The sequence below is a fragment of the Lepidochelys olivacea genome (assembly GCF_965140295.1).
Source record: "Lepidochelys olivacea isolate rLepOli2 genome assembly, chromosome: 1".
In the NCBI taxonomy this organism is placed as follows: Eukaryota; Metazoa; Chordata; order Testudines; family Cheloniidae; genus Lepidochelys; species Lepidochelys olivacea.
Genome location: NC_140411.1, coordinates 19,843,457 through 19,870,904, shown reverse-complemented (window position 1 = coordinate 19,870,904; position 27,448 = coordinate 19,843,457). Strand labels below are relative to the sequence as shown.

Here is a 27,448-nt window from a genome sequence, read left to right as displayed (position 1 = left end):
AGCCCAATAGTAAGGAATTTTAATGAATTCAGAAATTCAGGAGTTGTACTGGACTGAAGAATTGCAAATATAATACCTATATTTAAGAAAGGGAAAAAAAAGTGACCTGGCAAACTGCAGGCCCATTAGTTTGATCTCAATACTATGCAAGGTCTTAGAACAAACTCTGAAAGAGACAATAGTTAAGGATATAGAGGTAAACAGTAAATGGAATAAAATACATCATGGTTTTACAAAAGATAGATTGTGCAAGACCAGTCTGATCTCTTTCTTTGAAAAGATAACTGATTTCCTAGACAAAGGAAATGCAGTAGATCTAATTTACGTAGATTTCAGTGAACCAATTGGTACAGTTCCACATGGGAAATTATTAGTTAAACTGGAGAAGATGGGGATTATTACAAGAACTGAAAGGTGGATAAGGAAGTGGTTAAAAGGGAGACTACAACCTGTCATGCTAAAAGGTGAATTGTCAGAGAGGGAGGTTACTAGTGGAGTTGTTCAGAGATCACATTGGTCTTGGGACCAATCTTATTTCATTAATGATTCTGAAACAAAAAGTGGGAGTGTGCTAATTTGCAGATAACACAAAGTTGGGAGGTGTTGCCAAAACAGAGGAGGACCGGAATATCATACAAGAAGATCTGGACAACCTTGAAAACTGGAGTAATAGAAATGGTATTAAATTTAATAATGCCAATGCAAGGTCATGCACCTAGGGACCAAAAACAAGAATTTTTTTGCTATAAGCTGGAGATTTATCAGTTGGAAGCAACAGAGGAGGAGAAAGACCTGGGAGTATTGGTTGATCACATGGTGACTATGAGCCATGAATGCATTGCTGTTATAAAAAAGGTTAATGCAATCCTAGGATGCAACAGGCAAGGTATTTCCAATAGAGATAGGGAAGTATTCTTGTAATTATTAAAGGCACTGGTGAGACCTTGCCTGGAATACTGTCTGCAGTTCTGGTCTTCCATGCTTAAAAAAGATGAATTCAAACTGGAACGGGTGCAGAGAAGGGCTACTAGGACAATCAAAGGAATGGAGACCCTACCTAACAAGAAGAGACTTAATGATCTTAGTTTGTTTAACATAACAAAATGAAGGCTGAGGGGAGATACTATTGTTCTCTATCAATACATCAGAAGGATAAACACCAGGGAGGGGGAGGAGTTATTTAAGCTAAGGACAAATGTTGGCAGAAGAAGAAATGGATATAAACTGGCCATCAACAAATTTAGACTTGAAATTAGATGAAAATTTCTAACGATTAAAGGAATGAAATTCTGGAACAGCCTTTCAGGATATGTAATGGGGGCAAAAAAATCTAACTCATTTTAAGACTGAGCTTGATAAGTTTGTGGCAGGGATAATGTGATGAGGATGCCTACAATGGCATATGGTCCATCCATGACTGCTATTAGAATCTCAGGGGAGAGAGGGGGGGTTGTTTGCCTTCCTCTGGTGCATGGGACATGGGCCACTTGCTGTTTTGAATTGGAGTAAATGGTGGACTCTCTGAAATTTGAAATCTTTAAATCAGGAGGTGAGGGCTTCAGTAACTCAGCCAGAGGTTATGTGCCTGTGACAGAAGTGGGTGGGTGAAATTTAGCGGCGTGTCATGTGCAGGAGGTCAGACTAGATTATCTTGATGGTCCCTTCAGGCCTTAAAGTCTATGAGTCTAGGAATGAATCACTCTTCATGGACAGTATGTAACATACCACCTAGAGTCATCCTCTACTTCATAAATTTGGGGACAATATTGTCCGTGCGGTAAATGATATTTTGTAGGAAAATGTTGTCACAGTGTAACACTCATGAATTAGAATAGTCAGTGTATTTTCATATAAATTAACTTTTTTGTGTGAGTGGGTGGAATTCTAGGACTATATTTTACTGTGCACTGTCCCTTTAAGGTAGAGAACTGTGCTGAAGTGGCTAAAGGGACATAGCTCTTGGTGACCAGGTAGGGTCAGAAGATTTTGGTGATCCTCCAGAAGTGTGGCTTGTGCAAACTCTGTGTGTATTTGCCGGACTCTTGACAATAGTTTAAATAAAACCCTCCAGTTTTAAAGAGCCCCCAGGCCTGGGAGTGTAACTCTACCTCCTTTTAAGGGTCTTTGGGGCCTTTTTTGTTTCTACCATTGCAGCTCTAAGACAATGTGCTGACAAATGCAGCACTGGAGTCTGGAAAGAGAATCTCCAACATCTGAACAATGACTATCAGACACAATTTGTTATCAACTGCAGGGCAAAATGGTCACAGCCTGAGAAGACGGAGACTACTGTTTTCATGTTGGTACCTCTTCTAGCACGAATGGAATGGTGTCAATATACTGGTAGGCATGTGGACACAGATTCTGCCTGGACTCCGTAGAAGGTTGTACACTGGCCTTCTTTAGGAATGTCACCACTTGGATTTCTCATCTGTTTCTTCAGTGTCTGATAACTTGCCATGCATTACTCTCTAAACGCTCATCTGGTCTTGTTATCTGAACCTTGTCCACATCTTTTTCATTGAGCTTCATAGAAGGCTAGGGTTGGAAGGGACCTCAGGAGGTCATCTAGTCCAACCCCCTGCTTGAAGCAGGACCAATCCCCAATTTTTGCCCCAGATCCCTAAATGGCCCCCTCAAGGATTGAACTCACAACCCTGGGTTTAGCAGGCCAATGCTCAAACCACTGAGCTATCCTTCTTGCCCCTCCCTGTTTCTTTTGTATGCATTTGTTATGTCTTTATTTAGGCTCCGATCATGTAATCTGACCCATGTAGGTGCACCCTTATCCCCATGTGGAGCCCCATTGCAGCTGTTTGGGTCCTCTGCTAGCACAGGGTTCTATCCATGCAGATCCGATTGCAGGATGGAGGCCTTAGGGCCTGATTCTCATTTACACTAAGCTCTCTTTACATCATCCTGGCAGCATAAAGTGGCCTTAAGGTGACATAAATTACATTTATATCCACCTTAAAGCCCCACTATGATGCCACCATTAAATGACTAATCACGGTGCAAGGCCCTGATGCAATGTTTGACAATTCTATATCTGCCTGTCTAATACTGGGGAGACTTCTATTTTACATGTGTTATTTCTATGAGCTGTTTAATGCCAGATTGGTGTAAAGAGGCCCTACTGTACATGAGAATCAGGTCTTTAGAGTAAAAATTTCAGGACATGGATCCTATGTTTTGTTCTGTATGTTTTAAAAGTTCCCATCACATTTTGGAGTCCTGTAAAATAGATACTAGTAAATGATCTCAGAGTTCACTAGAACTTTGTGCTGAATCCTAAATTATCCTGAGCATTCCTGCATAATTCACTATTTTTTATATGTGGTTGTGTTTTTTCTGACATGCTGGACTGATTAATTGTTTTTTACAAAATACAGTACAGTCATGTACATAGAATATATTTGTACTGTTGTTTACCTGTTGTTACTATTCTTTTTCCACAATTTTTCTGTACGGGAAAACAATGTAAATCTTGACAATAAAACCAGTGTTTCTTAGTTCTTTGGGAAAATCATAATTACTGCTGTAGAGAGAGAAACAAAGAAGGTCTAAGTTGATGAAGAAAATTACAGCATCAATTCTGTATGTGCTCAGAAATTGAGGAGAGAGGTAATATATTTGTGTTGTCAAGGCTTTATAGCACTTCAAAGTCACTGTTGCATTCTCTAATCATATATAATAAACAGGTAGTGGAATAACCCAGCATGGGGCTTGAGATTTTGAGTCCCAGCACTGTACAGTAATGTTTATAAAGAGACTCTTTAGTAATGGAAAAGGCAATTAAGAAAGGCATCAACGAAGCTGGAGTTTTTAGCATACGGCTGAAACACAGGGAGTTGAGGAGGGGGAAGTTAAACCACTGCAGGGCAGTTTAGAATGGTTCTTAAATTATTAAAAATGAATTGTTTTGTTCCTTTCTTCAAATTGTCTTATAGGTAATAGAGAAAGATGGCATTAGCTCTTAAAGTCTGATTCTCCCCTGCCATTCACCTTGTGCAGTCAGTTATACTGGGGTAAAATACTACCGCCTATGTGACTGGAGAAATCTGAATTGAATGTTACATTCACTTTGCTCAGGTGTAAACGACGAATGTAGGTGCAAGGTCATGATGAGCGAGATGCGATGTTTGACAATTCTATACCTGCCTGTCTAATACTGGGGAGACTTCTTCACATAGGTGGTTTCTGTCAGTTGTGTGACTAATGTCAGAGGTATCACTTCATTATGTTGTCTGTGAGGAAATGATTAATGCTGACCTTCTGGCTATGGCTGGCTCTAGGCTCTAGCACAGTGGCTCTCAACCTTTCCAGACTACTGTGCCCATTTCAGGAGGCTGATTTGTCTTGCGTACCCCAAGTTTCACCTTACTTAAAAACTACTTGCTTACAAAATCAGACATAAAAATACAAAAGTGTCACAGCACCCTGTTACTGAAAAATGGCTGACTTTCTCATTTTTACCTTATTGTTATAAAATAAATCAATTGGAATATAAATATTGTACTTACATTTCAGTGTATAGTATGTAGAGCAATATAAACAAGTCACTGTCTGTATGAAATTTTATTTTGTACTGGCTTAGTTCTTTTTTATGTAGCCTGTTGTAAAATTAGGCAAATATCTAGTCAATATGAGTCTATGTACCCCCTGGAAAAGCTCTGTGTATCCCCAAGGGTATACATACCCCTGGTTGAGAACAACTGCTCTAGGATATACAGTATGAAACCATTCAGGAATGAGTTGTTATGGCATGTTGGATGAAGCTGACACCATACCTAGGAACCAAGCCTTGACTGTGTTATTCCAGTTTGACAGCAGTGGAAATCCATTGATTTCAGTGGAGTAACAATGGGGAAACAGGGTCTAAGGGGTCTAAGTTTTGCACTAAATTACACATCCTTCATAATCCCATTGATTTCAGAGGGGTTGGGCCCTGCGTAAATCAGTCCTGATTCTCCTATCACTGACACCAGCATGAATAGAGAGGAATGATGGTCCAGTGGTTAGGAAAATCACCTAGGACTTAGGAGACCGAGGGTCAATTTCCTGCTCTTCCATAGACTCTCTGTGTGACCCTGAGCAAGACATTAGTCTTTCTGTGCCTCAATTCCCCCTTCTGTAAAATGGGAATAATGACACTTCTCTATCTCACAAGGACATTGTAAGATGATTGGCTGTTACGGTAATGGGGCCATATAAGCACTTAAAATAGTTGTGTCAATGAAATTTTACCTGCGTAAAAAGGGTATGAGTGCAGAACCAGGCCCATTTTTGTCCATTGCAAGCAGTGGACAACCACTGAGAAAATCTAAAAGCTAGTTCATTAACTGTGCCAGAGCTTTGCTAGTTGTAGCTGAGAAATGGGGGGATAGCTTTGAGCCATGTTTGTTCTTTTCCAATCAACAGGGTGGCCATAGGCCAGTTCAGCACCTGATACAATTTACAGTAGCCCCACGGCAGCTCTAAATTACACTTGGTTGCAACAGCCTGCAACAGGCAGTTCAGCAGCTGACAATAGTCAGAGTGCAACAATGATCTGGCCATACCCTTTTCCCCCAAAACACCTCCAGCTGGCCAAATCCACTGGCTTTCTGCTTCTTTATGCTACCAGAAAAGGAGCCACAAGAACCTGGTTGTAATCCATCTCATGTTATGGGTATCCAGCTGTAGTTACCTTCTGCTGATTGTTTGGTCATCTACCTTCGTCATCAACCAACTGTTTAGTTGCTACCTTCTGATGACTGTCTAAATGGAAGAAGTTAATTATCTGAGTCCAGTTTCTAGTCCAGAGTTGTCCATCCAGAATAAAAGCCCACTATAGTTGGCATTGTTTTGCATCTTTGATGGCAGTTTCAGCAGGACCAAAGATGGAATGGGCATGGAGGCTGAATATCCTTTTGATCCCTGGGGCAGGGATGAGGTACACTAATGGAGATGTGTATATGGGAAGTTTGCACTGGTGCTTCTTGTGGCCTACCTCTCCTCTGAATAACACAGGACTTCACTCTCCATACAGCAACTTTTGTGTCAGTGAGGACAATTAATCCTTGGAAAAATTTACCAAAGGCTGTAGTGGGTTCGCTATTACTAGCCTTTTTTCTTAATAAAGATTCAATTTTTTTTCTGAAAGATTTAGTCTAGTTCCAGCAGGAATTATTTTAGGGAAGTTCTAGGGGCTGTGTTATATAGGAGATCAGACCAGATGGTCACAGTCCTCCCTTCTGGCCTTAAAATCTGTGAATCTATGAAAGAGAGAGAAGGGGTTGTTTTGTGATTAAGGCACTGGATTGGAATTGAGAAGATCTAGTAGGTTCAATTCTCAGCTCTGTCAGAGACTCCACATGTGACCGTGGGCCAATACTTTCTCTTTGTGCCTCAGTTCCCTCTCTGTACAAAGGGATCATCTCACTTCCCTACATCAGAGGGGTGTTGTGAGGAGAAATTTATTCATGTTTGTTCTATTGCAGTGATGGGAGCCATATAGGTAACTAGGGAGATAGCACTAAATATATTACTCAGATCCACAAAAATCAGAATTATTGATTTCTTAGTTTAAAAATGAAAAAAAATGTTATGAAGAATGTTTTAAATGTTTCGTGTTCAGCTAATAACTGAGGAGCCAACCAAAGCTCAGGTAATACCTATTCCTGTTGCAGGTGCAGAGCCTGAATTTCTGTGGGAGAAGGATCATCACTAAGTAGTTTCAATCTCTTTGCACATGGAGGAGAGTCACCAATTGACAGGTATGTGGAGTGTTTTATTGTAGTTACCTGCCATTAAGTCCTGGAGGTAAAGCAAGGTCTTTTGCCATTATGATTACTATTTCTTCCCGAGAAAGCCATTGTCAACTCTCAAGTCAGCAGGTAACTAAGACACTTCATGAACATGATGCGGTATATTCTGCACACCCAATGGTTAAACAAACAATCCCATGGATCCATAAGCTTCTTTAAAACATTATTATTTTGGTCTGCATTCCTTTCTTGTCCTTTGCATTTGTCTTTATTCTAAATTCAGGCACAGAATAATAATTATACTTGGCAAAACAAGTAAATCATTATGATGATTCTGTAGCTTACACTTGTACCAGTTTTAGTTATGGTTTTAATAATGCCTTAAAAACAATTCTGCTCAGATGCCATGTTTTCTGTATTTTCTTTATTAGTAGGGACAGTTGCATAAAAGTAGATTCCATTTTTCTTATCAGTTCACATTCTAGATTTACTGATATTGGAGAACGTGTTCATTGAATTTGTCAGTTCTCCTTTGAAATATCTTTACAATAATAATTGTCCCCTTCCCCGGCTCAGCATTTCTGACTACTTCTCTCTAGTTCCTCCTACGTCCAGGTGGTGAAATACTGGCTTCACTGAAGCCAATGGGAGCTTTGTCATTGACCTCAGTGGGGCCAGGAGTTCACCCAGAGTCTACTGTTCAGACTATTGCTGGAGATGGTCAAATATCTTGTTGTTCAAAGAAAAGAAAACTGTATACAGCTGTCAAGCTTCCTCCCCCACTCTGAACTCTAGGGTATAGATGTGGAGACCTGCATGAAAACCTCCTAAGCTTACTTTTACCAGCTTAGGTTAAAACTTCCCCAAGGTACAAATTAATTTTATCCTTTGTCCTTGGAATAACCACTGCCACCACCAAACTCTAACTGGGTTTACTGGGAAACGTAGTTTGGACATGTCTTTCCCCCCCAAAATCCTCCCAACCCTTGCACCCCACTTCCTGGAAAAGGTTTGGTAAAAATCCTCACCAATTTGCATAGGTGACCACAGACCCAAACCCTTGGATCTGAGAACTATGAAAAAGCATTCAGTTTTCTTACAAGAAGACTTTTAATAGAAATAGAAGTAAAGGAATCACCTCTGTAAAATCAGGATGGTAGGTACCTTACAGGGTAATTAGATTCAAAACATAGAGAATCCCTCTAGGCAAAACCTTAAGTTACAAAAAAGACACACAGACAGAAATAGTCATTCTATTCAGCACAATTCTTTTCTCAGCCATTTAAAGAAATCATAATCGAACGCATACCTAGCTAGATTACTTACTAAAAGTTCTAAGACTCCATTCCTGGTCTATCCCCGGCAAAGCAGCGTACAGACAGACACAGACCCTTTGTTTCTCTCCCTCCTCCCAGCTTTTGAAAGTATCTTATCTCCTCATTGGTCATTTTGGTCAGGTGCCAGTGAGGTTACCTTTAGCTTCTTAACCCTTTACAGGTGAGAGGATTTTTCCTCTGGCCAGGAGGGATTTTAAAGGGGTTTACCCTTCCCTTTATATTTATGACAACAGCAGTGATGCACCACCTGGAAAATGCAGTTACCTCCCTTACCACGGCCAGTGAAACTTATGTCCACTGCGCTGGCATTGCCACGTGTAATTTATCCGGTTGATCGGTGGGGGGAAGCGCTGTCCCTGAAAGAGACAACTCAATGAGATGACACAGAGATGGTCCCTGCCTCAGAGGGCTTACCATTGGAAGGCACAGGAGGTACAGTGATATTTTAACCAAGATTTATTCAGTCTTCTATGGGTTGTTTAATAGTGATGTTGTATCTGTCTGGAATATTACTGTTCAAAATGTAGCCCACAACGTTGCCAGTTGGCTCATGACCCACTCTCATATGCAGTCATCTTGTGCAATTCACTGGTAACCACAACCCCAGCCAAACCACACATCTCAGTATGGAATAGTTCATGTTGGGAACCATAGTGTCTGGTTGAAAACAAAGGGAGTTGCGGTTTGCTCCATTTTCTGTAGAATTAGGTGTCACTGACAAGTTCCTGGTAAGTGGCACCACTTGGCTTCTCCTGCCATAGATTCTGGATTAGTTTCTGCCATGATAGTATACAGGTTGCCATTACGGGAGGGGAGCCACTTTCTAAAAGGCAAAAGTCTCCATTTTGAATATCTGATTAGGTGCTAAAAATACACAGTTCCACAGTCACACCGGAAGGCTTTTTAGAATAAAACAAACCAACAACAACATCGTAATGGAGAGGAAGTGACCATAAAATTTGGAAAAATAGAGAAGCTGATAGCAATTAACACAAATCAACCTATAGAAAATGCATACCGTTGATAAAGAAAGCTGAAGGTATCCTTTACAAATCTATGGCCAATAGGGTTAAGGACAATAAAAAGGAATTCTTCAAATATATCAGGAGCAAACAAAATTCTAACAAGGTGATAGCTCTGATAGATAAGGATGGTAAAACTATCAATCATTATGCAGAAAAGTCAGCACATTCAATAAATATTTCTGTTCTGTATTCGTAAAGAAGCAGATTGATGTATTCATATCTTACACTGGTAAGGAAATACTTTTTATGACATCAGTATCTAGGGATGATGTTAAACAGCTGCTATTAAAGTTAAACATTTTTAAATTAGCAGGACTTGATAATGCGCACCCAAAAGTAATAAAGGAACTGGCTGAGAAGATCACTGTATCATTTTAAATAAATCTTGGGACACTGCTAAAGTTCTGAGTGTGACGGTTCTCAGGGTACCCAAGACTCTGAGTCAACTTGTTACCCTCTGCCTCCAGCATGAGGAAGTCTTGCCTGTGACTTGCTAGGTATCAGCTCCCTACCACCACCAGCCTTTCAGCCACTCATGCACTCTTCCTGGGCTGTGCCAACCCTATCTGCCTTGTAGGTTAACAACAGGTACACCCCAGTCCCTGAGTCCCTTTGAAGCGTTCCTCAGTGATATCCAACACCTGGCACTGGCTACTCACAGAATTCCAAGTTCCTCTGCCTCCAAGGAACCACTCTACCCCAGTTTACTAGTTTGACCTTAAACCCCCATTCCTACATAACACACAGCACTTGTAATAAACAAACCTCTTTTTCTTTTAAGAAAGGATAGACATTTTATTAGAAACAAGAGAAAATGACAGAAACAATGTTTACAATACAAAACAAAATCATAGAACACAAACCTGAGTCTACACTTATTGACAGTTACCTTTCCTATCTACTAAAATAGGTTCCCCGCCCCCATAAAGTTCAATCTGGCTGGTTTCACAGGAACCAGGATCCAATTTTTCATGAGAACTCCCTTGCCCCTCAAGATGTCTCCTCAGTGAATGGATCCATAGTGCTTTCTCCCCCCTTGGTTTGTTATACTGAATAATCTTTTGTCTTTATTCATAAATAGTGGGAGTCTCTGTTGTAATATTCCTTTTTTCACCTCCAAGTGGTTTTGGTTGTTTGCAGTTGTCTCTGATGGCTTTCCATTGATAGTCTTGGGCTGGGGCAAGGCTAGATTACATGGGTTGGTGTTTTTGTTGTGTTGTGGTGGTAGGCCCAACAAAGAAAGTAACAGAACGCCGCTAGCCGTCACCTACAGCCCACAACTAAAACCTCTCCAGTGCATCATCAAGGATCTATAACCTATCCTGAAGGACGACCTATCACTCTCACAGATCTTGGAAGACAGGCCAGTCCTTGCTTACAGACAACCCCCCAAACCTGAAGCAAATACTCACCAGCAACTACACACCACACAACAAAAACACTAACCCAGGAACCAAACCCTGCAACAAACCCCGGTGCCAACTCTGTCCACATATCTATTCAAGGGACACCATCATAGGACCTAACCTCATCAGCCACACCATCAGGAGCTCGTTCACCTGCATATCTAGCAATGTGATATATGCCATGATATGCCAGCAATGCCGCTCTGCCATGTACATTGGCCAAACTGGACAGTCTCTATGCAAAAGAATAAATGGATACAAATCTGACATCAGGAATTATAACATTCAAAAACCAGTAGGAGAACACTTCAATCTCCCTGGTCACTCAATAACAGATCTAAAAGTGACAATTCTTCAACAACAAAAATTCAAAAACAGACTCCAATGTCAAACTGCAGAACTGAAATTAATTTGCAAACTGGACACCATCAAATTAGGCCTGAATAAAGACTGGGAGTGGTTGGGTCATTACAAAACCTAATTTCCCATACTAATTTCCCCCTACTGTTACTCACACCTTCTTGTCAACTATTTGAAATGGGGCACTCTTATTACCACTACAAAAGTGATTTTTCCTCCCTTGGTATCCTACTGTTAATTGAATTGTCTCGTTAGACTGACCTCCCACTTGGTAAGGCAACTCCCAACTTTTCATGTGCTGTGTATTCATACCTGCTACTGTATTTTCCACTCCATGCATCTGATGAAGTGGGTTCTAGCCCATGAAAGCTTGTGCCCAAATAAATACGTTAGTCTCTAAGGTGCCACAAGGACTCCTCATTGTTAATACTGATGTTAATTTCCTGTTCCTAAAAACTGGTTTGCACGACAGGTGGGCTCCTGAGTTTAACCCATGGGTGACTGCAATTTTGTGGTAGGTGAACTGATTCCTATAAGCACAGTTCCTATAGTACCTTTCCAGATGGTAGAGGTTATATAAATGGAATGAGTTGTTCTAAATCTCATGGATAAACCAGTCTTCCTTCTTAAAATGTTTTATTCTTTACCAAAATTATAATCCATATTTAAGAAGTCCTTCAGCATTTGAATTAAACATGAGTTGAGGAATTATATTCTTAAAAAAACCCAACCAAACAAAACACACAGGTTTGGTGATATAAAGTGTTGTACCCACCATTATAGCACCGTAAGCAGGCCGTAAGACAGCAGATTTAAAACTCTAATGAAACTTGGGAGTATGTGTACCATTTTCTGTTCTCATTACTATCCTTGTCATGAGAACAAATTCATATTGTTCATCTCCTTCTTGCATTACAATCTCAGTCACCAAAATTAGGTGCCAGAATTTAAATCCCTCATATATTCTGTGGAATAAGAAACTGTGCCACGGTGACCTTTTCAATGTTCTCTAATTTGATTGGCTCATCATTGCTGGCTCCTCAGCTTCTGTGACCTGAGAAAGAAGTGGAAATGAAGAGTCAGTGTACAGAATGCTGCAAAGGTTAACTAGTGCAGCGTGGCATTGTGTTTCATAGACGCTGCTGGGTATTAAAACTCTGTCTTCTCTGTGCGATAAAGATTGTAATGAGAACAGGCAATAGTACAATATAATTCCATTCTTGTGACAAGTGGAAGGAGTTTGAGACTGAATGTCTCTCGGGCTTGGAAATAAGTTATAGAATCTTTCACCTCTAAGATAGTGGTTCAGCTCCAGCTGATGCCTGAATGGGAGTGAAATTTGGTTGCAATCCAATGACTGTTTAGCAGTGAAAGGAGTCTGGTGGACTCAAGCCAGTTCTTGGGGCACAAGTGTCCACACTGGGAAAAAAACATTAACAATTTTCATTCATGAGCACCCTTGCTAATGGTTGAGTAGTGAGGTCAAGAAATAGAATTAGCTATGGAGCCTGGCATACTTTCTCATCCCTACTGGAAAAGAAAATGAACATTGGATCAATGGAATAGAGCTGTGATGGGCAAAGCTCTAAAGATCCAGCCAGACCAGACAAGCATCTAAGATTCTGTATACTTATGCAAAAGTCCTGAGTGCAAAATTAACAGAAAATGTTGTGAGAACAGACCCTCTCATGCCAACGTGTAACTTCTATCTCTTGTCCCATGCCCAGGTAAAACCCAGAAGTGGCAATGATAAGTCACACAAAATGTTCCTTACTATAGATTTTCTCTTGGAATGATTTCAGTGGGGTAAATTAGATAATGTGTGCCAACCTACGTGGTTACTCTGCATACTCATTTATATAGAACTCCTGCCAAGCGATCAGATTTTTTTAAAATGTTCAGCATTGGTCTAATTCTGCTCCCGTTGAAGTTAATGGGAGTTTTACTATTGATTTTAATGGGAGCATATTTAGGCCAATGCTGAGTGCATTTGAACCCCCACCCAATGAATTTACAATCTAAGGTCCTAATGCCTCAACCTCATATAGTCAGGCAGACCTATATGCCTGCTCAGACTTCAGTGGGGTTACATACCAGTGCTGAGGTCCATGCATGCTCATGAGTTTGCAGCATCAGGGCCTGAATTACACAAGACAAACCAACAAAAGACAAGAAAAGACTGCTGTATGGTCAATTGTCATTATTTTATCATGAGTCTTGCAATATCTAGCACTTTTTCTTAAAGCCCTGACCACTGGAATCAAGAGATTGCATGAGAATCTCAGCTTTCATTTTAAAACAAGTAAATTTATCTCTCTCATGGTTACAGAGATATGCTTGAAAAGGTGAGGCGAGTGAACCCTAAAGAAAAACAAAATGTATTTTAAAAACCCTTGTGATACTTAAACCAATCTTCTGATTTTGGGGAGGCTGACTTGATCATTTTTGACTGCCTGGGGTTGACAACACTGAGATCGTGGATAACAGCTGAGGAAAAGGAGGGCATAGGGATTGTTGATGATGCTGATGTGGTAAGAGACAGAAAGTCAGTGGGGGGACTCAAAAGGCATGTGTTTGACACAAAGCAAGGGGACAAAATGACTTTTAGCAGTGATATTTTCAATAGGCAGGAGGAGACGGAGACTAGTGAGATGCAGGGAGACCAGAGGATAAGTTTACATTGATCATGGTGAGAAATGACTAACATGTGGACAAGTTCTTTCGAAATGGAGATAGTGAGGAAAAGGCAGGTTTTGGTGCTGGAGAGTTATAAGTGGCAGGACTTGGAGGCAGACTGGATGGGAGCTGAGGGAGAGAGAAGTATGGCGCCTACACAAAGTTTGCAGGCCTGGGACATGAGGGGTTGTCCCTGGAGATAGAGGCAGGAGGAAAGGGTTTAGGAAAAAAGATAAATTCAGCTTGGGTGAGTCTGAGTGCGAAATGGCTGAACATTGAAGGGGAACTGTCAGAGAGAGAACTTGAGATGCGGGAGAGGTTGTGGGTAGAGAGGTACATTTAGAAGACACCAGCATAAAGGAGGTAGTTAAAACAATGGGAGAAGAGAACACAGATTATAAATGGAGTCCAGGAGCAGAGAAGCCATAATTCTAATATATTTCAGTGGATGTGGATGTACCTTACATAAGTGAGGCTTATCATACTTGTAATGCTGTTAGCCCTGATGTCCTGGTCAAATCCCATTTCCAGTAATTACATCTTATCTTCCCATGTTCTCCTGTCTACAATGTCTATCAACAGTGACTATAGACTGTATAATATGTAGTGTTTCAAAAGCTCTTTGGGATCCTTTGGGATGAAAATTACTCCATTAATGTAAGATATAATTATCCTGCTGACTGTGTTCTCACCCTTGATGTATGTGTGTAATTCCTATTCATGTTGGGAATAATGTACTGGAATTTAGAGGAGAATAGGCCATCATATGCATTCAAACTAATATAAACAACTTGACATGTATGCTCTTCTTGGAGATCCTTAATATGCAGTATTTTCAATAGATAAAAACATTTATATCAAGGGACTATCATTTGAAAGGACATCTTATCATTCTGTAACATATGTATAGTTTAAAAACTAATATACGTACTACAGTATCATTAGTACCCTTCCTATGATATAGAGTCTTTCATTTTAAAAAGCATCTTGTCTATAATTTAAAAGTGCTAAAACTTAGAGCTGAAAAGAAGGGTAGAGCCTTTATGTACTGTGTCATAAATATAAAGGGAAGGGTAAACCCCTTTAAAATCCCTCCTGGCCAGAGAAAAAAAAATCCTCTCATCTGTAAAGGGTTAAGAAGCTAAAGGTAACCTCACTGGCACCTGACCAAAATGACCAATGAGGAGACAAGATACTTTCAAAAGCTGGGAGGAGGGAGAGAAACAAAGGGTCTGTGTGTCTGTCTATATTCTGTCTTTGCCGGGGATAGATCAGGAATGGAGTCTTAGAACTTTTAGTAAGTAATCTAGCTAGGTACGTGTTAGATTATGATTTCTTTAAATGGCTGAGAAAAGAACTGTGCTGAATAGAATAACTATTTCTGTCTGTGTATCTTTTTTGTAACTTAAGGTTTTGCCTAGAGGGGTTCTCTATGTTTTGAATCATAGAATCATAGAATATCAGGGTTGGAAGGGACCTCAGTAGGTCATCTAGTCCAACCCCCTGCTCAAAAGCAGGACCCATCCCCAATTAAATCATCCCAGCCAGGGCTTTGTCAAGCCTGACCTTAAAAACTTCTAAGGAAGGAGATTCCACCACCTCCCTAGGCAACGCATTCCAGTGTTTCACCACCCTCCGGGTGAAAAAGTTTTTCCTAATATCCAACCTAAACCTCCCGCACTGCAACTTGAGACCATTACTCCTTGTCCTGTCCTCTTCCACCACTGAGAATAGTCTAGAACCATCCTCTCTGGAACCACCTCTCAGGTAGTTGAAAGCAGCTATCAAATCCCCCCTCATTCTTCTCTTCCGCAGACTAAACAATCCCAGGTCCCTCAGCCTCTCCTCATAAGTCATGTGTTCCAAACCCCTAATCATTTTTGTTGCCCTTCGCTGGACTCTTTCCAATTTATCCACATCCTTCTTGTAGTGTGGGGCCCAAAACTGGACACAGTACTCCAGATGAGGCCTCACCAATGTTGAATAGAGGGGGACGATCACGCCCCTCGATCTGCTCGCTATGCCCCTACTTATACATCCCAAAATGCCATTGGCCTTCTTGGCAACAAGGGCACACTGCTGACTCATATCCAGCTTCTCGTCCACTGTCACCCCTTGGTCCTTTTCTGCAGAATCTAATTACCCTGTAAGGTATCTACCATCCTGATTTTACAGGGGGGATTTCTTTATTTCTATTTACTTCTATTTTTATTAAAAGTCTTCTTGTAAGAAAACTGAATGCTTTTTCATTGTTCTCAGATCCAAGGGTTTGGGTCTGTGGTCACCTATGCAAATTGGTGAGGATTTTTATCCAACATTTCCCAGGAAAGGGGGGGTGCAAGTGTTGGGAGGATTGTTCATTGTTCTTAAGATACAAGGGTCTGGGTCTGTAGTCACCTAGGCAAATTGGTGAGGCTTTTTACCAAACCTTGTCCAGGAAGTGGGGTGCAAGGTTTTGGGAAGTATTTTGGGGGGGAAAGACATGTCCAAAAAGCTCTTCCCCAGTAACCAGTATTAGTTTGGTGGTGGTACCGGCCAATCCAAGGACAAAGGGTGGAATATTTTGTACCTTGAGGAAGTTTTGACCTAAGCTGGTAAAGATAAGTTTAGGAGGTTTTTCATGCAGGTCCTCACATCTGTACCCTAGAGTTCAGAGTGGGGGAGGAACCTTGACATACTGTAAAGGTGAATGAGTGATCATTGCACTGGTAAGAATAGAGTCTCAAAGTGCTTTACAAATACTGGATAAAATAAACACCTCTGAAGTACGGTAAGTGTGAGGTCATTTTTCATATGGGAAAACTGAGGCCCAGAGATGTTAAAGTGGCTTGTCCAGGATCACACAGTGTCTGACTGCCGGGGTTTGTGCTTACACAGTACTAGATAGGAGGTGGGGAATATCTCTTCCAGGCTTCAGTTTCCTACCACAGGAAGTGTAGCAATCCAGGTCTAGCATCTGTATGCCTGTTATCAATATTGTATGGGAAATTCAGGTCTTGAAAGTAACATCCACTCTCTGGCCATATTTGTGAAACTGTGGTTCTTCTAGCCAAGAACCAAATGAATCAAGCTACAGTGCAAGGCGGTGTTAGACTTTAGTATGGCAAAACAAGGTACAGTCTGTCCATAAGAAGAACAGAAAGAAAATTGCAAAGAAAAAACTCTAAGGAGGAAGAAAAATCCCTCTCCTTGGTTCATTCAGCCTGTTACAGTTCAGGGCAACTGCACCTGTTTTCCCCCCTCCATGGTCCAACAAGGGCTCCCATTCAAAGGCTTCTGGCTCCCCAGTCATCACCTCTCTTGAGCAGAGACATGTCTCGGTCTCCCTCCTGTCCGGGATGCAGAGTTCACTGCATACACTGAATTCCCCAGGAAGTCAGACTGCCTAAGCAGGCCTGTGTTGCCTTCGCTCCGGAGGCTATAAACTGTATAATTGCCCATAGGTATGTTACCACACATCCCTTTCTAGCAAGCAGATTTATATTTAAGGTAAAAGCATTACAGAGAAAATATTAAAACAATAAAAGGACCTATCCACATGTTAATAAGCTTACCAGAGATTACCCCAACTCCAACCATGGCTGTGGCAGGTAAACAGTCCTTCAAACCCTGCACAGGGGGTTTTCTGTGGTTACAAGTGTTGGATATAGATATGCTAAAGGCCTATACTTTAAGAATGTAGGTATATGTTTATCATTTAGTTAGTAATAGAGGTATACAAGAAAGAATCTGTGTAAGGGCCTTCTCTCACTGTGACAGTCTGAGGCCCTGTTCTTAGGCCAATGCCTTTGGCTAAGCAGCAGAGGCAGCCAAGCTGAGAAGCGACCGGTCACATCCTCACATTCCAAACTAGTCAATACGGGGCTGTTAGGAAGGTGATCCGATCTATCACCTCCAGAGAAAAGGAAGAGCCTAGAAGATGTAAAAGGAAATTTAGGTTGATAGTTTTCTGTCTGGTAAGAACTCAACTTATCAATAGACACAGAACCCTTATGTCTTTATAGATGTAGTTGTGAAATCCTCACTTCTGTATTGTTTTGCCCACTTTGCTATTGTTTATTTGCATGGTCTCTGTCTGGTTCTGTGATTGTTTCTGTCTGCTGTATAATTAACTTTGCTGGGTGTAAACTAATTAAGGTGGTGGGATATACGTGGTTATCATCATGCTAATCATGTTACAATATGTTAGGATTGGTTAGTTAAATTTCAGTAGAATGATTGGTTAAGGTATAGCTAAGAATATTACTATATAAATTAGGGGCAAACAGGAAGTAAGTTGGGATTCGAAAATAAGGAAAAAGGAACTTAGATTTAAGCTTGCTGGAAGTTCACCAATAAACATCGAATTGTTTGCACCTTTGGACTTCGGGTATTGTTGCTCTCTGTTCATGAGAGAAGGACCAGGGAAGTGGGAGAGTCAAGGAATAAGCTCTCTAACAACAAGTTCATAACACTTTTTGCTCAGAACAAAAAAACCCCCATGAATCTGTGAGTCCCTCCTTTATACAGCCTTGGTCTTTGATCTGGAAATACATAATTCATAGACAATAGGTTTCACCTCAGGATGCAGCTTCCAAACACTGAGTCCAGATGTGGAAATTTGTATTCCCCTTCTCCCAATATTTCCTAGGAAACCCACTCAGTCTTTTTTTATCTCAAAACATTCCTTCTTGTCTGGTCTATTGTATGAGTCCTTTGAAACTCATAACACTTTCCAGGGTTCACATTAGTCATATCTCCCCTCACCCCCTGAACCATCACATACAATCCCGTAATAATGCATAAACATTTGCATTTTAATACAATGAACTCCTAAGATATTTAAACTTAATTCAATCAAGTTTGTTCAGGATATTGCAGGAAACTGCATAGCTGTCACACAGCCATGTGGAGCAAGGTAGGAGGGGAAGGTGAAAAAGTTTGAGAGGTTCACAGGATGCAAGTAGGTTGTCAGGATATCTTCTTCAACTGGATACATGGATGGTCTGTAAACTCCTCCTTGGAAGCAGTTCTCATCCATGCAAATTAATGGGGCTGGCTAGAAAGCAAGATTTCCATTTTGTAAAAAAAACTGTAGTTTCAAAAGGTGTTTTTGTTTGACATTGGGACAAAACTGTGACCTTGCAAAAGATTTTTCATGAAAATATATGACAGACGCCTACCTCCTCAGACTCACCAATAGCCCAGTGGTCAGGGCCCTCACCTCAGATGTGGGACACCTGGCTTCCACTCACTGCTCGTCCTTAGTCAGAGCAGGGTCTTGTAGCGGAGTCTCCCACATCCCAGGTGACTGCCCTGACTACTGGCTGTTCTGGGACGGGGGCTGATCTCTCCTTCCCTCTCCAGAAATTCCATTCTAACTCTGAGAATTTCCTGACTAGCTCTCCAAATGAGCCCGTGTACACATTTTAGGTGGGATTTTCAAAAGCATTCATCTAACTTTACTCCTGTTAAAGTCCGTAGGAGTTTACTGTTCATTTCAGTGGAGAGATAGTTAGTCCAATACAATGTGTCTGAAACTCACAACCTTAAGGGCTTATGTTGATATGAGTTCCGTGGCAAAACCTGGAAATATTCTTCTTCAAGTGCAAAAACCATTTGGAGATGCCTGTCATACATTCTCAGTTCTCATACCTCTTTTGGTGGAGCAAGGCAGCACTTAAGAGTTAGAGCTAAATTCAACAAAAGGGGGGGGGGAACACCTATCTGAACCATCCAGGTTTGTATATGCTAAATATGTTCAATCCTAACCCTTAATGTTACCTTGGTGCATTTTGTGTTCCTTGCAATAGATCGGAGTCATCACTCCATTTTAATTAATAGAAGGGGGTTATTTGGTGAGGCTGCTGGACAGAGACAGACTGTTTTTAGTTTCTGAAGAAATGCTGTATCATTGGTAGTTTTGTTTATGCAAAAAGAAAAGGAGTACTTGTGGCACCTTAGAGCATAAGCTTTCGTGAGCTACAGCTCACGAAAGCTTATGCTCAAATAAATTGGTTAGTCTCTAAGGTGCCACAAGTACTCCTTTTCTTTTTGTGAATACAGACTAACACGGCTGTTACTCTGAAACCTTTGTTTATGCAGTAGTCCTGGGAGAGAAGCTGTAACAAATAGCAGAGAGATTGCTCGGTGCTTTAGTTCTACATGTGGAGGCAGTTCTTGGGACAAAGCAGATTCCTAGGAAATGGGCATCGGTGAGATTTCTGGAGGCAGGGATTCCATGCATGCTGTTTGTGACCACCCCTGGTCTTATGTATATGTGTTCATAAAGCCAACTATACTTACACCCAGATACCACATCACTGATTTCTCCTCCACTGAGAGTCGACCATCAAAGCCCCAGAATTCTGCTACCAACTGGCAGATGGGCAATACTGGTGTCATCACTGGAGGTTTTTGAGAACAGATTTGACAAATACTTGCCAGGAATGGTCTAGTTATTACTTACTTCTGTCTTGAGTGCAGGGGATTGGATTAGATGATCTCTCAATGTCCCTTCCAGTCCTACACTTCTATGATTATCTTGGTCAGTGCAGCTCAGATGTGTTGCACATGGCTGGAATGAGTGGGAAGCACCATAGAGCTGCAGTCCTGATTGGGACATTTATGCCCTACTGCAATATGAATAACAATACACCAAACTTCTATTCCAGGTCCTGATCCTGAAGTCAGTGGTGGTTTTGCAAGTGGCTTCTAGAGGAACTGTAGTTGGCTCCAGAAAAATAGTGTTCCATCATATTTGATCAAAATTATTTTCAGAGCTGGCATTTGAGTTATCTTGGAATCTCATTAATAATAATCCCTAAAATGGTATATCAGCCATCTTTATTCACTTCCTGCTCATTCATTCTCACCACAAGGTGGCAGTAGAGAAGCTCCTATACATTAGAGCTCACTGTCCACAATGATGCTTTTAGAGTGGGCTGGAGGATGACAATTCTGTTTCACAACTTTTAATGTTTCTAAATTTGCTTGTGTTTCACATGGGAATGGAAACCAAACCTTTCAAATGTTTTCATGAAACCGGATTGTGTCAAAATGTAAGCTTTCAGATGGAAATGGTCATGTTTCGATTCAAGTCTCTCTGAGTGACTGGAGAATCCACCCTTGATGTCAGACACCTTACCCTTGAAAACTTCATCAAAATCCATACATTTCTGCAGAATGTTTCCACTTCAATGAAATAACACAGTTGAACAACAACAACAAAATTCTCAAATGTTTTGGCCAGCTCCAGACACAAGCTCTTGAAATGAACATTTTGCTGCTGAAAAACCCATCTGCTTTTCTAACATGTTATTCCACTCATGACTTTAAACACAGAACAGCAGTCTGCAGATGTTTTCAATAAGATATTTCTACTAGCCAGTATAGTGCGTAATAATGTTTGAATTGAAAACAACGATGAAAAGACAAGTCCGGTGCTCTGATTAGATCAGCTTAGATTTCTGAGTTTCTCTTAGTAGGTGGCAGGATTCTCCTGGCTGTTTCACCCCCTTCCTAGTGCACTGCATTCATCAGTTCCTATAGTCTCTGCAACTCACTGGTTTGTGGATTACCCTTCCACAGGAAGTTCTTACATAACTTGTCCTGGAATGTTTCATTTTCTCTGCTCACTTCTTCTTTGTTGGCCTCATCCAGGTATTTAACATTGGTTGCAGCTATGCCGCCCTGAAGCATCAGAATTCCAAATGTCTGCAGGGCATTTCTTGCTCTGCAGTGTGAATGCCATTCAATAACACTGGCAGTTATTTAAGGATCCAAGACCAAGATTTCCAAAGTGACGAGTGACCGAGTGCCTAATTTTTGACACCTGAGAAAGTGCTTGGTTTTCAGAAAGTGCTGAGCACTCACTCTCTGAAAATCAAGCCCCTTTAAAGTGACTCAGGTTGGGCACCCAAAAATTACTAGTTACTCATGGTAATTGGGCCCAAGACGGCATGGTTCTCATTCTGTGGTAGGTATTTTTTCTGCCTTCATCTCCATAGGTTTGTGTCATATTTTATTTTTGTTCCCTTTATCCTTTCCATAAGTCACATTGAGTTATTACATAAATCTGCTAGGAAATTGCATATTGGTGTTTCTCTATTTTTTAATCATGTCACCTCATCTTTTGAGCATTTTGTCCCCAGGCATTACAGTTTTGTATGAACACAAAGTATCTCCCATCTGTTCCACACAGAAGCTCACTTCTATTTCCCACTTGCACTTAGTATATGAAAGCATGTCACCCACATTTAACGTTTTATGAAGGACTAAAACAGCTCTGTCGTGCTAATGCCGCTTTTGGTTGTCTGCTTGGTAATGGACTGCTACAGGGGCATGCCATATCTTTTGGCATTAGCTTTGAGGAGGGTGGTTTGGATTTAGATCACCTGTAAATCAGCTTGTGAAGCTGCCTGCTGCAGCACTTCTGTTAACAAGATACAGAGATAGGAATCATTTCTCCCAATGCTCACTCCTTCCAGCAGCCCACAGTCAAACTAGCTCATGGTGTCTGGGCAGCATTGCTTGAATTCCCACTGTCCAGCAAATCTTGAACCTGACCAAGCTCGGAGCACACCTTCAACTCCTCTTGCTTAGCACCTGGAATAATCGAGTGAGCACCTTGCAGGATCAGACCCTTTCAGACACAGTGCCTGGGTTTTTTCCCTTTGAAATGAAGCAGTGGGCTTGTATGATGGAATTTTCAAAAGCACTCGGCCCTGGCTTAAGTTTGCTCCCCACAGCAATCAATGTGGAAACACCCCTGGAGTTGAGCAGGAACAGAATTAGGCCACTGTTGAACTCATGTGAAAATACCGTCCATCGCAATACACAAGAGGCAGGGCTTGGATGGAGTAAAAACAAAGAGGATTCTCAACATAGACACTAGTGCCGCCAGTCACTCTAGCTTGTAGACTAAGGACCACAGCTCATGTTGCATAAGGTCTGCTGAAGTGCTGGCCCAGAGTCAGTAATCATGGAGTGGACTTTGGCCCTCGCTACCAAACTTGCTCCGCTCCCAGAAGAGTGGTTGGGAGATGGGAGGGAAGAATCCCACAACAGCAACTCCCTGTGGCCAATGCAAGGAGCAGCACTGACAGGCTTTGTAGACAGCAACATCTCCAGCAAAGTCATTTTTTATCTCGTGTTTTGGATAGTGAAGATAAAGCTTTGTCAAGTCGTGAGTGCACTGATTGGCATTAGTTAGGAAATGTATTACTGCTGTGAAGGATTTATTTCGTGTCGACATGGTGCAGTGTGCTGTACAGTCCACCACACACTTCTGGTCCAGGGCCTTGTATCCATTCCACCAGCACTGAAAAGCTCAGTGGGAAAACATCAAGCCGTTTGCTTTCAGAAATCCTTTCCTTCTCCACAGCTCTGCCAGGAGTTTGAATGTTTTCCCATGCAACTCTGCCACTCACATGCCACTAACCATACAATGTGCACATTGGTGCTTGTAGAGTAGAGGGAGTAATGCACTGTTGACACTAATAGATGCATTCCTTCAATGAGGGGCCAACTGTGGCTTTAAGCCACTCTTGCAGCATACAGGTCCTGGAGCCAGTCTGGAATTGAATGAGCGCTTCATCTAAGTGAGAACCTGATCCTGTGTCCATTGAGGTCAGTGGAAAGCGGGCTTCGGATTGCATCCTTCAAACAGTCCTAACTTATCCTTAGCTCATTCCAACAGCTAGGAATAGCTCAAGCACAAAGGCCCTTCCCCCTTATACCATGTGCAGTGAAGTGGGGTAGCACACAGCCATGCTGACATTCTCCATATGCAGGAGAAATGCCCAGCTGTCAAAATCCACCTGAGGAGCACAAGGGGCTTTAGTGGACCCCCAAAACAAGCACCACATTTCTTTCTTTACTCTTGACTGCAGCATTGTGTCTTCCCTTCCCACGCCTGTGCCATACTGCGGCATCTCAGCATCCAAATGAAAAAGGTTTTCTGTGTGTGCGAGTGGATTCTTTTTGGAAGAGCACGTTATAGAATATCTTAAACCTGATTCACGAGGAAAACTGCACACGAATGAGAGGCCTGTATAATTATTCATATTTACTTAAAGGACCCATGCCAGTCTCAGGCAAACTGTGAAAAATATAATATTTTGCTAAATCCCTATTAAACTATCATGTATTCCTTTCCCATCGTTGCTAATTACTAGGATATTTGTGTGCAAACAGAAGCTTTCTCTCTTTTTTCTCTAATTGAAATTTTACTTTAGGCAAACAGAAAGGAGGAAATTAAAAGTAATATATATGCATGTACAGAGGCAATAGAGATTAGCGCCTTGCTCTAAAGGAGCAACTCCTTTCTTTGTGAACCTTTTTTCAGAGTAACAGCCGTGTTAGTCTGTATTCGCAAAAAGAAAAGGAGGACTTGTGGCACCTTAGAGACTAACCAATTTATTTGAGCATGAGCTTTCGTGAGCTACAGCTCACTTCATCGGATGCATACCGTGGAAACTGCAGCAGACTTTATATACACACAGAGAATATGAAACAATACCTCCTCCCACCCCACTGTCCTGCTGGTAATAGCTTATCTAAAGTGATCATCAAGTTGGGCCATTTCCAGCACAAATCCAGGTTTTCTCACCCTCCACCCCCCCACACAAATTCACTCTCCTGCTGGTGATAGCCCATCCAAAGTGACAACTCTCCACACAATGTGCATGACAATCAAGTTGGGCCATTTCCTGCACAAATCCAGGTTCTCTCACCCCCCCACCCCACTCCCAAAAACCACACACACAAACTCACTATCCCGCTGGCAATAGCTCATCCAAAGTGACCACTCTCCCCACAATGCGCATGATAATCAAGGTGGGCCACCCCCAAGCACAAATCCAGGCCTTCTTTCCCCCCCCCCCACCTCCATACACACACAAACTCACTTTCCTGCTGGCAATAGCTCATCCAAACTGACCACTCTCCAAGTTTAAATCCAAGTTAAACCAGAACATCTGGGGGGGTAGGAAAAAACAAGGGAAAATAGGCTACCTTGCATAATGACTTAGCCACTCCCAGTCTCTATTTAAGCCTAAATTAATAGTATCCAATTTGCAAATGAATTCCAATTCAGCAGTTTCTCGCTGGAGTCTGGATTTGAAGTTTTTTTGTTTTAAGATAGCGACCTTCATGTCTGTGATTGCGTGACCAGAGAGATTGAAGTGTTCTCCGACTGGTTTATGAATGTTATAATTCTTGACATCTGATTTGTGTCCATTTATTCTTTTATGTAGAGACTGTCCATTTTGACCAATGTAAATGGCAGAGGGGCATTGCTGGCACATGATGGCATATATCACATTGGTGGATGTGCAGGTGAACGAGCCTCTGATAGTGTGGCTGATGTTATTAGGCCCTGTGATGGTGTCCCCGAATAGATATGTGGGCACAGTTGGCAACGGGCTTTGTTGCAAGGATAAGTTCCTGGGTTAGTGTTTCTGTTGTGTGGTATGTGGTTGTTGGTGAGTATTTGCTTCAGGTTGCGGGGCTGTCTGTAGGCAAGGACTGGCCTGTCTCCCAAGATTTGTGAGAGTGTTGGGTCATCCTTTAGGATAGGTTGTAGATCCTTAATAATGCGTTGGAGGGGTTTTAGTTGGGGGCTGAAGGTAACGGCTAGTGGCGTTCTGTTATTTTCTTTGTTAGGCCTGTCCTGGAGTAGGTAACTTCTGGGAACTCTTCTGGCTCTATCAATCTGTTTCTTTACTTCTGCAGGTGGGTATTGTAGTTGTAAGAAAGCTTGACAGAGATCTTGTAGGTGTTTGTCTCTGTCTGAGGGGTTGGAGCAAATGCGGTTGTATCGCAGAGCTTGGCTGTAGACGATGGATTGTGTGGTGTGGTCAGGGTGAAAGCTGGAGGCATGCAGGTAGGAATAGCGGTCAGTAGGTTTCCGGTATACGGTGGTGTTTATGTGACCATTGTTTATGAGCACTGTAGTGTCCAGGAAGTGGATCTCTTGTGTGGACTGGACCAGGCTGAGGTTGGTGGTGGGATGGAAATTGTTGAAATCATGGTGGAATTCCTCAAGGGCTTCTTTTCCATGGGTCCAGATGATGAAGATGTCATCAATATAGCGCAAGTAGAGTAGGGGCTTTAGGGGACGAGAGCTGAGGAAGCGTTGTTCTAAATCAGCCATAAAAATGTTGGCATACTGTGGGGCCATGCGGGTACCCATAGCAGTGCCGCTGATCTGAAGGTATACATTGTCCCCAAATGTGAAATAGTTATGGGTAAGGACAAAGTCACAAAGTTCAGCCACCAGGTTAGCTGTGACAGTATCGGGGATAGTGTTCTTGACGGCTTGTAGTCCATCTTTGTGTGGAATGTTGGTGTTGAGGGCTTCTACATCCATAGTGGCCAGGATGGTGTTATCAGGAAGATCACCGATGGATTGAAGTTTCCTCAGGAAGTCAGTGGTGTCTCGAAGGTAGCTGGGAGTGCTGGTAGCGTAGGGCCTGAGGAGGGAGTCTACATAGCCAGACAATCCTGCTGTCAGGGTGCCAATGCCTGAGATGATGGGGCGCCCAGGATTTCCAGGTTTATGGATCTTGGGTAGTAGACAGAATATCCCAGGTCGGGGTTCCAGAGGTGTGTCTGTGCGGATTTGATCTTGTGCTTTTTCAGAAAGTTTCTTGAGCAAATGCTGTAGTTGCTTTTGGTAACTCTCAGTGGGATCATAGGGTAATGGCTTGTAGAAACTTGTGTTGGAGAGCTGCCGAGCAGCCTCTTGTTCATATTCCGACCTATTCATGATGACAACAGCACCTCCTTTGTCAGCCTTTTTGATTATGATGTCAGAGTTGTTTCTGAGGCTGTGGATGGCATTGCGTTCCGCATGGCTGAGGTTATGGGGCAAGTGATGCTGCTTTTCCACAATTTCAGCCCGTGCACATCGGCGGAAGCAGTCTATGTAGAAGTCCAGTCTGCTGTTTCGACCTTCAGGAGGGGTCCACCTAGAACCTTGTGATGATGTTGCAATCCAGAGCTTGTGAATTCACCACTATGGAAGCAATTGTGAAATATATCACCTCCCTGAATAAATCAGAGAAGCTCTAGTTTAAACAGGAATTAATTCAGGGAAATCCAATGGCCTGTGCTATACAGGAGGTCAGACTCGATTATCACAGTGGTCCCTTCTGGCCTTAGAATCTATAAATAAATGGAAAGAAAAGATTCTGCCCACTGTGAACCGCACCATCCCTACCTTTCTTTCCTCGCTTCCACCCAAGATTACCTCCATCGTACACAGACTGCATCAGAGCTCCTTTGCACTCTTACAAGTTCCCCTCTAATCTAGGCACCCTCTGCTATTGCAGCAAGTGAGTGGAGCTCACAGCAGCTCTGAAGCTGCTCTCAATTATGCCAGGGGGTGCTTTCTCCCCCTACTTGCTCCAGGGATTAAGGAAGCACAATGATGGATCTGTGTTACCTTAGCCCACTCTTTAGGTCCTGCGCTGACTCAAACTTGGCCAAACCCTGTTTGTGCGCATAGTGATGCTGGACTAGAAGTGTCAACATATTATTGTTCTGTTTAAGTGCCAACCATGAGATTACCTCTCCTGAGAAACTTGCATTCTGAAAGACAGGCACAAAGAAATCAGCATGCACTGTGAAACTGAATGGAGGGCACTGTATTCATTTCCTCACTGCTTGTGAGTACCAGGAAAGAAATTAGTCTTTACCAGGAAGATATGGTGAGGAAAGCAATTCTCATGGAGAACAATTGTCTGTAGTGCTCCAGCAGCATAAAGGGGAGGAAATGGTCTCCGGAAGATAACCTCAGTATAAAGTGGCTTTGCATTAAGTATAGAGCTGGTGGAGTGGGGCTTTACACTGGCATCTCATTGTAGTGGACATGTGAGCAGTGAAGGGTGTTGGGGTATGTAAGGGTTAAG

General features: G+C 42.0%; 1 protein-coding gene across 1 annotated transcript in view; it reads left to right on the top strand.

The window, feature by feature from the left end:
• The window catches only part of TENM4 (teneurin transmembrane protein 4), a 2,254,482-nt gene that overhangs the window by 914,698 nt on the left and 1,312,336 nt on the right, over positions 1-27,448 (top strand). The window contains exon 4 of the mRNA XM_084644861.1: positions 6,672-6,758. The gene's annotated coding sequence lies outside the window, so the exon portion shown is untranslated. The remainder of the gene's footprint in view (positions 1-6,671; positions 6,759-27,448) is intronic.